The sequence below is a fragment of the Marmota monax genome, unplaced genomic scaffold (assembly GCF_021218885.2).
Source record: "Marmota monax isolate L192 unplaced genomic scaffold, Marmota_monax_Labrador192_F-V1.1 WCK01_AAM20220418_F8-fsc00250, whole genome shotgun sequence".
Taxonomy (NCBI): domain Eukaryota; kingdom Metazoa; phylum Chordata; class Mammalia; order Rodentia; family Sciuridae; genus Marmota; species Marmota monax.
This window is the reverse complement of record NW_026693876.1, coordinates 1,990,446-1,999,758: the sequence shown is the minus strand read 5'-3', so window position 1 is coordinate 1,999,758 and position 9,313 is coordinate 1,990,446.

The following is a 9,313-nucleotide window of genomic DNA, read 5'->3' as shown; positions in this document are numbered from 1 at the left end:
TCAAAAGCTTCTGCCAGCAAAAGAAACAATTAAACTGGTGAAGAGACAGTCTGGATTGGAAGAAAACATTTTCAAACCAGATATCAGATAAGGGGTTAATATTCAAAATATATAAGGAACTCAAACAGTTGAAATGCAAGAAAACAAACTACCCATTAAAAATGGGCAAAGGATCTGAATCGACATTCCTCAAAAGAAGGAATGTGTGTAAAGGAACTTTGTGTATAAAGGACCTCTTTTAAAGTTGGACTTTCGTATACACGGTGGAAAGCATTCCCATTCTAGGGTTTATATCTAAAAGGAATTGTTACACAGGGGACACTGGGGCACATGTACAAAGATGTTTACTGCAGCACTGTTTATAACAGCAAAAGCTTGAAACTAGCCTAAATACAGAATAAATGACAATATAGTCACACAATGAAATATTAAAGTCATTAAAATAAAGGATCTGTGGTTGCATGCATCAGTATGGACGAATTTTAGCAATACAACAGAAGTTACAAAAAACAAATCCCCAAAGATAATACAGAGCAGACCATGCTAGTTAAAAAGTTAAAGCCATCAAAATTTAAAATACATGCTTTTTAGGACTATTATTAATCAGATATGGCTTCATTAAAAGGAAATTAAAGGAATGATGAGATTTGATATGCTGTTTAGCTTAGGACTTTATATTTTATATTATGTAATTTTATATAAATTTTATCATGTGATCACATAATATTTGAAAACATGTTCCTAATAGTGGAGTCACATTGCATTATATGTATGTATCATAATTACATACATTTATTTATCTTAATCTTAGTTGTTTCTTTCTTTTTTTTTCTTTTTTGTTATCACACATAAGGCTGCAGAAAGCATTTTGCACATAAATATGGGTGCCAGTTGTAAGGATTTTCTTAGGATACATTTTTAAGAGTGGAATCAACGTGTGAAAAAACTTTAAGTTACTGTATATATATATATTGTTACTTATATCAATATATATTGTTAATATATATTCACATATCAAAGGGCACCATTTTTATGTGAGAAATAAATTGAATTAGATATTGCATGTGAAAGTGCTTAACATATGCCTGATAGGCACTTAATCAATTTTTTGAAAACGAATCTGCATATCATTACAAGGTTACTTGGAATATCTTGGAAGAGCCCTTCCTTGGGTTAGGGTTGTGGCTCAGTGGTAGAGCTCTTGTCTAGGACGTGTGAGGCACTGGGTTTGATCCTCAGCACCACATAAAATAAATAAAGGTATTGTATCCAACTACAACTAAGAAAAAAAAAAGGGACTATCTGCCCACCTGTCAAAATTAAATGACTCATGTTGTACTTTAAGGTTGAATGGAAATGCACATGTATACTATGGGAGATGTTGGGAGCTGCCCTGGACAGAAGCTAAGTATACACTTTTAAGTCCTGAGTAGAAGGGTACTGAATAGTTCTTGTACACCAAAATACAGTGGACTTTTACCTGCCCCCCCCCCACTGGGATAATGAGGTATGGCTCCAGGAGTGGGTGTCACCCCATGAGGTTGAGTTACACTCACCTGTTCCTTTGTAATCCTATCCCTTTGCCCTTTTATGGGATAGAATATTCCATAGAACCTCCCCTTGTATGTCTCCTATATAAGAATAAAGAATTCCAGTGGCTCACTCTCTTTCCACAGATCCCTAAGTTCACAGAGCCATCCGTGGATTTTGAAAAGGTACCTCTGTGTGTTTGGGTGCTTTCTTCAGTGTTTTCTTAAGTTATTGGAATAGTCAGATATTGTGAACTCAGCTTAGGTCGCCAACTCGAATAGATGGCGATAGGGAGATACTCTTTTGGTTGCATAAATGGCATAAAACCAATTTGTGTATCTCTTTAGTTAGTCTTTCAAAATTGTTTCCTTATGCATTATTTTGTGTACTCTGCATAACAAACAATCTTCTAAAATACATGTTGTCATATAAACCCCATTTTATAAATGAAGAAATTGATACTGGGTTACAATACTTAACCAAGATTATAAAGTTTGGATCTTAGACTAAAAGACAAGTCTTCCAAACTCCAGCTCCAGTAATAGCAGAATAATTTATATTAGACTATCTAAAGATAAAAATTAAAAACCACAGACAAAATAGTATACCAAATTATTTGAGAGGCAACAGAGAATAACTAAAAGCAGGCAGAAACTGAAAGGGAAACATTTAAAATTAATAAACTAATTCTTTACATTAACTATAAAAATATGAGCATATTAAATTTGGAGGAGAAGATACTAGAGATAAACACAGAAATCAATGAGTTAGTAAACAAGCTGCAGGGAAAAAAAAAAGAAGAACAAGCTCAATATCTGTCCCTTGAAAAATTTGCTTAGCCCCTGGTTAGACTGATAAGAAAAAGGGAGAGGACACAATTTACCGACATTGGGAATGAAGAGAATATCACTGTATCTTGACGACAATAAAGGATAGAAGTAATTATTGGACACAATATATTTATTTATTTTTATGTGGTGCTGAGGATCCAACCCAGTGCCTCACACGTGCGAGGCGGGCACTCTACCACTGAGCTACAGCCCCAGACCCATTGTGAACAACTTTATATCAATAAATTCAACAATTCAAATGAAATGCATAAGTTACTTGAAAAATCACAATACTGACAAAAGAAGGAAGGAAATTTAAATAATGATATGTCTATTTTTTAATTGAATTTGTTATTAAACCTTCTCACAAAAGAACCCCAGGTCATAGCTCAGTGGTTGAGTGCTTGCCTTGCATGCATGAGGCACTGGGCTCGATCCTTAGCACCTCATTTAAATAAATAAATAAATAAAAGATATTGTGTCCCTCCACAACTTAAAAACAAAACAAAACAAAACCCAGGTCCATTATCTAGTTAAGGGCTAAGTGATTTTTTTCAATGAGCCATTTTGGACTTTGTTAATTTTTTTCCTACATGTATAAAATGCATTATATCCAAGTAAGGTTTATACCTCAAGAATTCTAGGTTGGTTCAGTATTTGAAAATAAGTCCATGTGAAAGGCAGCGGAGCACAACAGACACTAGTATGGCAATTTGTAAATCAATGGATGTGTAACTGATGTGATTCTGCAATCTGTGTATGGGGTGAAGGTGGGAGTTCATAACCCACTTGAATCAAAGTGTGGAATATGATATGTCAAGAAATTTGTAATGTTTTGAACAACCCACAATAAAAAATTAAAAAAAAAAAAAAGAAAATAAGTCCATGTAATTTTCTGGAAAATTACATATAATGGAAAAAAGCCACATGATTCAAGCAATAGATACCTAAAAAGCATTTGACAAAATTTAATATCCATTCATGATAAATTCTCATTAAATTAGGAATAAAAAGAAGATTGACCTAAAAAAGGACATTTCTGGAAAACATACAGCTATCATCATATATAATAATGAACTATTGAATAGTTTCTCCTTAGTTTTATGAAAAAGGTAAGAATGGCTATTTTCACTTATTCTATTAAACATTGTACTGGATGTTCTAGCCAGTTTTATAAGGCCAGAAATAAAAGCATCAATGAAGATTGAAAAGGAAAAAAAAACATATTTTTTTCTTCACAGACAGCATGATTATTTGTATAGAAAACCCTTTAAAATATACCCCCCCCCAAAAGTCAGTCAGTCAGTAGAACTAACAAGTGAATTTAACAAGGTTTAGGAAATGGGTCAACATTTTTAAAAAACAATTTTATGTCTATATATTAACAAATAATCCAAAAGCAAAGTGAAAACAATTCTTCCATTGTAAACACAAAATACTTAGAAATAAATTTAACAAAAGATACATGAAAACTCTATGTTGAAAATTTCAAAATATTGCTGATTGAAATCAAGATGACCTAATTAAATGGACAGACATACCATGTTCATAGAATGAACTCAATATTGTTGAATATGTTCTTCCTTCCCAAAATGAATCTCTAGATTCAATACGATCCCACATGGTCAGGTTAGTCACAGAGACAAACCCATTTCAGGGTACCAATTTCTATGTTAGTCAGAGGAGCAAAAGTTTATTTCAGAGCTCATGGTTTCAAAGATCTCAGTCCATAGAAGTCTGGCACCGTGCCACAGGGCTCCAGGTGAGGCTGAACATCAAGGCAGAAAAGTGTGATAGAGGGAAGCCGCTCACATGGTGATCAGAAAGCAGAGAGAGAGAGGTCTCTACTTGCCAAATACAAACATTTTGAGCTTTTTGGAATTTGTGGGAGGAATTTTGAGGTGCTTAGCAGTGTGTCATGGTTTAGATGTGAGGTGTCCCCCAAAATCTCACATGGGAGACAATGCAAGAAGATTTGGAGGAGAAATGATTGGGTTGTATCCTTAACCTAATCAGTGAATTAAACTCTGATGGGATTAACTGGGCAGTAACTGGAGGCAGGTGGGCTATGGCTTCAGGAAGTGGTTCATGGGGGTGGGGCCATGGGGTATATATTTTGCATCTGGCAAATGGAATCTTTCTCTGCTTCCTGATCGTCACATGAGCTGCTTTCCTCCACCACACTCTTCCACCATGATGTCCTGCTGGAGGTGCCCTTCTATGGACTAAGACCTCAGAAACCATGAGTCCTCAAATAAACGTTTCCTCTCCTAAAATTGTTCTGGTCAAATATTTTAGTCACAGAGAAAATCTGACTAAAACAAAGGTGATCATATAAAGTTTCCTTCTGATAAATAAATAAAATGAAAAATCTCAAAAGCCTATGGATTTACAAACTAATACAAGAGTGCCAACACATCATTTTAAATTAGGCAGATTTACCCCCAAGGCACTGGGAGAGCAGGAAAACTCAGGCTTTTCCCCATTACCAACCCCTTCCCCTCTTAGGCTGAAACTCCCTTTACTATACAGTCAAAAGTAGATCTAGAAGTGAGTTCTCACCAACGAGCAGGTAAACTACCAACTCAGCAACCTGGTAACTAGCTGATGGAGAGCAAGTCAGGGAATCCTCAGAATGGGCACTTCTCATGGAAGCATGCCAAATATGAAGTCTGTCTGTCTGTCTGTCTCTCTTTCTCTGTCTCTCTCTCACACACACACAAACTGTGCATAGACTTCCTAGTCTTCTGTACCTACTACCAATTTCATATAAAGGGATTCTGAATTTGATTCTCCAATTCAAAACTCCATCTCAAAGTCCAGAGTACCTCATTGGCAGAATTAAAACTATGAGGCTGCCAAAGCAAGGGTATGTCCAAGAGACTTTATTTCCATACTGGCATCACTAACAGGAAATGGAGGAAGTTAGGTAACTTGCTAGGGTCACATAGCTAGCATGTGGTTCTGCACTTACAAATCAAATACTTCCTAAGCCAGCTCTGGGAATTAAGGCTTCTGGAATTTTGATTCTTAAACAGGAGAAAGAAAATTTGATGGGAAAACAAGATGACACAGAACCACCAAGACTCTGTGCAGCCAAAGCCACTGCAGCAGGGCGGGGGTGGTGGGGCGGGATGCCTTCCCCTAGGTTTTCCAGGGAGGTGAGTGGAGCAATGCCCCCCACCGTTTTTGTACCAAGGATTGAACCCAGGAGCGCTTTCCACTGAGCCACATCCCCAGCCCTTTTTATGTTTTATCTAGAGACAGGGTCTTGCTAAGTTGCTTAGGGCCTCACTAAGTTGCTGAGGCTGGCTTTGAACTTCTGCCTAAGCCTCCTGAGCTGCTGAAATTGCAGGTCTGTGTCATCATGCCCCATGTGATGTCCCTTTTTGATGCTGAGTTTAGAATGCCCAGGAAAGCAGTTTAGTCCCCCCACCTCCCCGCCCCAAATCTAAGTGTTCTGTTGGAATCACTGCCTTGTTTTACTTAAAATCCTTTCCACCTGTGTTCCCAAAAGCCTCTTTGGCAATTTCAAGCTCTTCCTCCGGTTTTGGAGATTGTGCAAAAGCTGGCACTGTGCAGCCTGGCTCCTTGGGCACTGGAACCCAGCACACTTTACAACACACATTTTACATGATGGAAACCCCTCTGGGCAGTCACCTGGTTCATCTCTGCATGTCACTAGGAGGCAGCCTTGGTACTGCCTTGCAGAGCTGGCTAGCCTCCCTGCTTGGCCGGTACCCTTCCAGAGATTCTCGGGACAGTAACTACAGTGGAGAATAAATCCTGGTGTCCTGAGGATGCACCTCCCTTGTGTTAACTTTTCCTTTTTTCTTCACACTGAGATTCAGTTTATTACCTAGTCTCCTGCTGCATAAGATCTCCATGAACCATTCAGGCCATTCCTTTTTTGCTTCTCTCCCAAACACCCGACTTCTGAACGCTCTTTATTGTTTCAAGGGATCTTTTTCTGCTTTTTTTTTCTTTTCAATATTTTAGTTGTAGATGGACACAATACTTTATTTTGTGTATTATTTTTGTGTGGTGCTGAAGATCGAACCCGGTGCCTCACACTGCTAGGCAATCGCCCTGCCACTGAGCTACAACCTTAGCCCCTTCTGCTATCTTTTTTTTTTTTTTTTTTTTGGTACTGAGGATTGAACTCAGGGGCACTCAACCACTGAGCCACATGCCCAGCCCTTTTTTGTATTTTATTTAGAGACAGATTCTCACTTAGCACCTTGCTTTTGCTGAGGCTGGCTTAGAGCTCGTGATCCTCCTGCCCCAGCCTCCCAAGCTTCTGGGATTATAGGCATGCATGCCTGGCCCTTCTGCTGTTTTCTGAGAGATTGAGGCAGGTGTGTTTCTGCTGGTGGGATGCCCTCCCTGCATCTAAGTCAAAGGCTGGATCACCCAGCCAAGATGCTAGTAGCAACCAACAGAGCTGATTCCTACAGTGGGAACCTACAGGCCAAGCTTAAGGAGGGCAATCTGGAGGGAGGTGGTGTGAGGAGGGGACTTAAAGGCACAGTGGCTAATTATAGCAACCATATTGGGTAGGAGCCAACTTCTCCAAAAATAGCCATCCTTGAAAATGGGTTTATGACTATGCCCACTTCACAGGTGAAGAAACTGGGAGACCCAGTTCAAGGTCACAGAATAAGAGGCAGACTCTGAATTCTAACCTCAGCAGCCTGGCTCCAGCGTCTGGACTCTCAGCTTCTACATTACATGTAATAGACTGAGGGGAAAAGAAAATCTATAACATGTAATAGACTGAGAAAAAGTCAACTGCCCTCTTTAGTTCCCTTGGTGCCACCACTAGGACCCTGTAAGAGACTTCTCTTTTCCTATGACACCCCCACCCTGTGAAAGTGCTTCTGGTTGTGGCTAAAGACACCACTTTCTAGGCTTTAGTTTTTTCATCCATAAAATGGGAATAACATTTAAGCTATAAGCACCTGATAAGTGTAGCCATTTCATAAAGGAGCATAATTATTACAGGGTATTACCAAGTTTCACAGAGGTTAGGAAAGAACTAGCTAGAAATGTGATGTCTCTGGTTTCATGAATCTAGAACTTTCCATAGTTGCCTTACCAATATAAACAGTTTGGGAGGATGGGAGAGAATGTGTTCAGCATGTGCAAGGACCTGGGTTGTATTCCAAGCACCACCAAAAGAGAGGGGCAGGGAGTGACAGGTCATTTATCATTCTTTCTTACAGTTCTATTACTCAGAATCTCTAATTTAGAAATGCTAGATTCAGTGATTCAGGACTAAAGGGAACCATTTCTGCCAACATCACAAAGCTTGGGGACCCTTGGGTTTGAAACCACCCAGCAGAGAGGATCTGAATCCTGGTCTCACTGCCTGGAGTTCTGCCCCTACACATAATTAAGATGAATAACTGCACAAGAGAAAGAACAAAACGTATTGTTTTATTAATGGTTTTATTCATTGGGAAGAATAAATGTTGCCAATGAGAAAGACCAGTTTTCAGGGAATTATGACATTTTTGCTTGAAGGTGCAGAAAGTGTGAACAATGAACAGTGAATTGTCTAAGCCAGTGGTGGTTAACCCATATTCCATACAGCTCTGATGTTTTACAAATGCATCTCAGGGCAGCTCTGAAGTTAGTGATTACCTTACTGGCTGAATGTTAACTTGTAAAGGAATGGATGAACAGAGGCTATGAAACAAAACCATGACCCTAAAGCAGAAGCACCGGAACTTCTTTGCTTGCTAAAGACATAATTAGTTCTAGATAGTGGTGACTCGGTCAAATCACTCCCCACCTCTGCCTTCTGTTTTCCAAGAAGGCCAATAAGGAGAATCAATGATGGGATGATCTCAAGAACCTGTTAGCTCTAAAATTCTTAGATCCCTATGTGAATTGTGTTATTTTCAAGGTCGACTTCTAACAAAAAAAAAATATTTTTAGAATTACCTTTACCTTTACACAATTGTCTCAAAGTTCATACATCATTTCTTTTCTCCCCCCTTTTTTTTTTTTTGGTACTGGGAATTGAACCCAGGATTGCTTAACCACTGAACCACATCCTTATCTCTTTTTAATTTTGAGACAAGGTCTAAGTTGAGCAGGGTCCTGATAAGTTGCTAAAGTGGGCCTCAAACTTGTGATCCTCCTGTCTCAGCCTCCCAAGTCATTGGGATTACAGGTGTGTGCCAGCATGCCCAGTGGTACATCACTTAACATTTCTCAGTGATGACAAATCCTGGATTTTTCAGAACAAATGAGATTTAGGGAAGCGGAAAAAAGATTTCATATATTCCAAACCAGATACCCAAAAGCTTTGTGAGTGCCTTTCAAGAACTGGGTGCTAGTGAAAGCATGACAAAAGTGAATAGGCCAAACTTTTCCTTTCCTCAAGGGGCTCCAAGTCTTGTGATAAGCTGGCAAAATAGATTTTGTGTGTGTGTGTGCGTTTTATGTCCTAAGTCAGGCCATTCTGACTGGAGATAATGAAATGTTTGAGCCAAAGATCAGAGAAACTGGTGGTCACCTTAGAAATAAGACCTACCTCCACCATCTACAATTTTTCCATTCATTTGATTCAAGTCTAGGGGTCCAGCTACCCAGAAAAAGCTTTGTATACATGCAGGGAAATTTCTAAGTGCAAGTCCATGTAATGTGTATCCAGCAGGCATATGGGTTGGTGGAAGTTGAGGGCCTGCCTACATCTGCATCTATTTTCTCAATGATCAGGCAAGTGACAGGGGAGGAGTGTGGGAGATTTAAACAGTGGGGTGAGACTTGTGTCAGAGTGCAAAAATAAAGAAATATGCCTGGAACTTTGGAAAGTAGTGAATCTCATTTGAGATTTCCAGTCATGACTGGTCGGTAAGAGAGGTGATTTCATCCAGTTCCAACAGCTACTTCAGTCTAGGTGTACAATCAGTGGGCAGTTGGAGTTAATCATATTTAAGGTT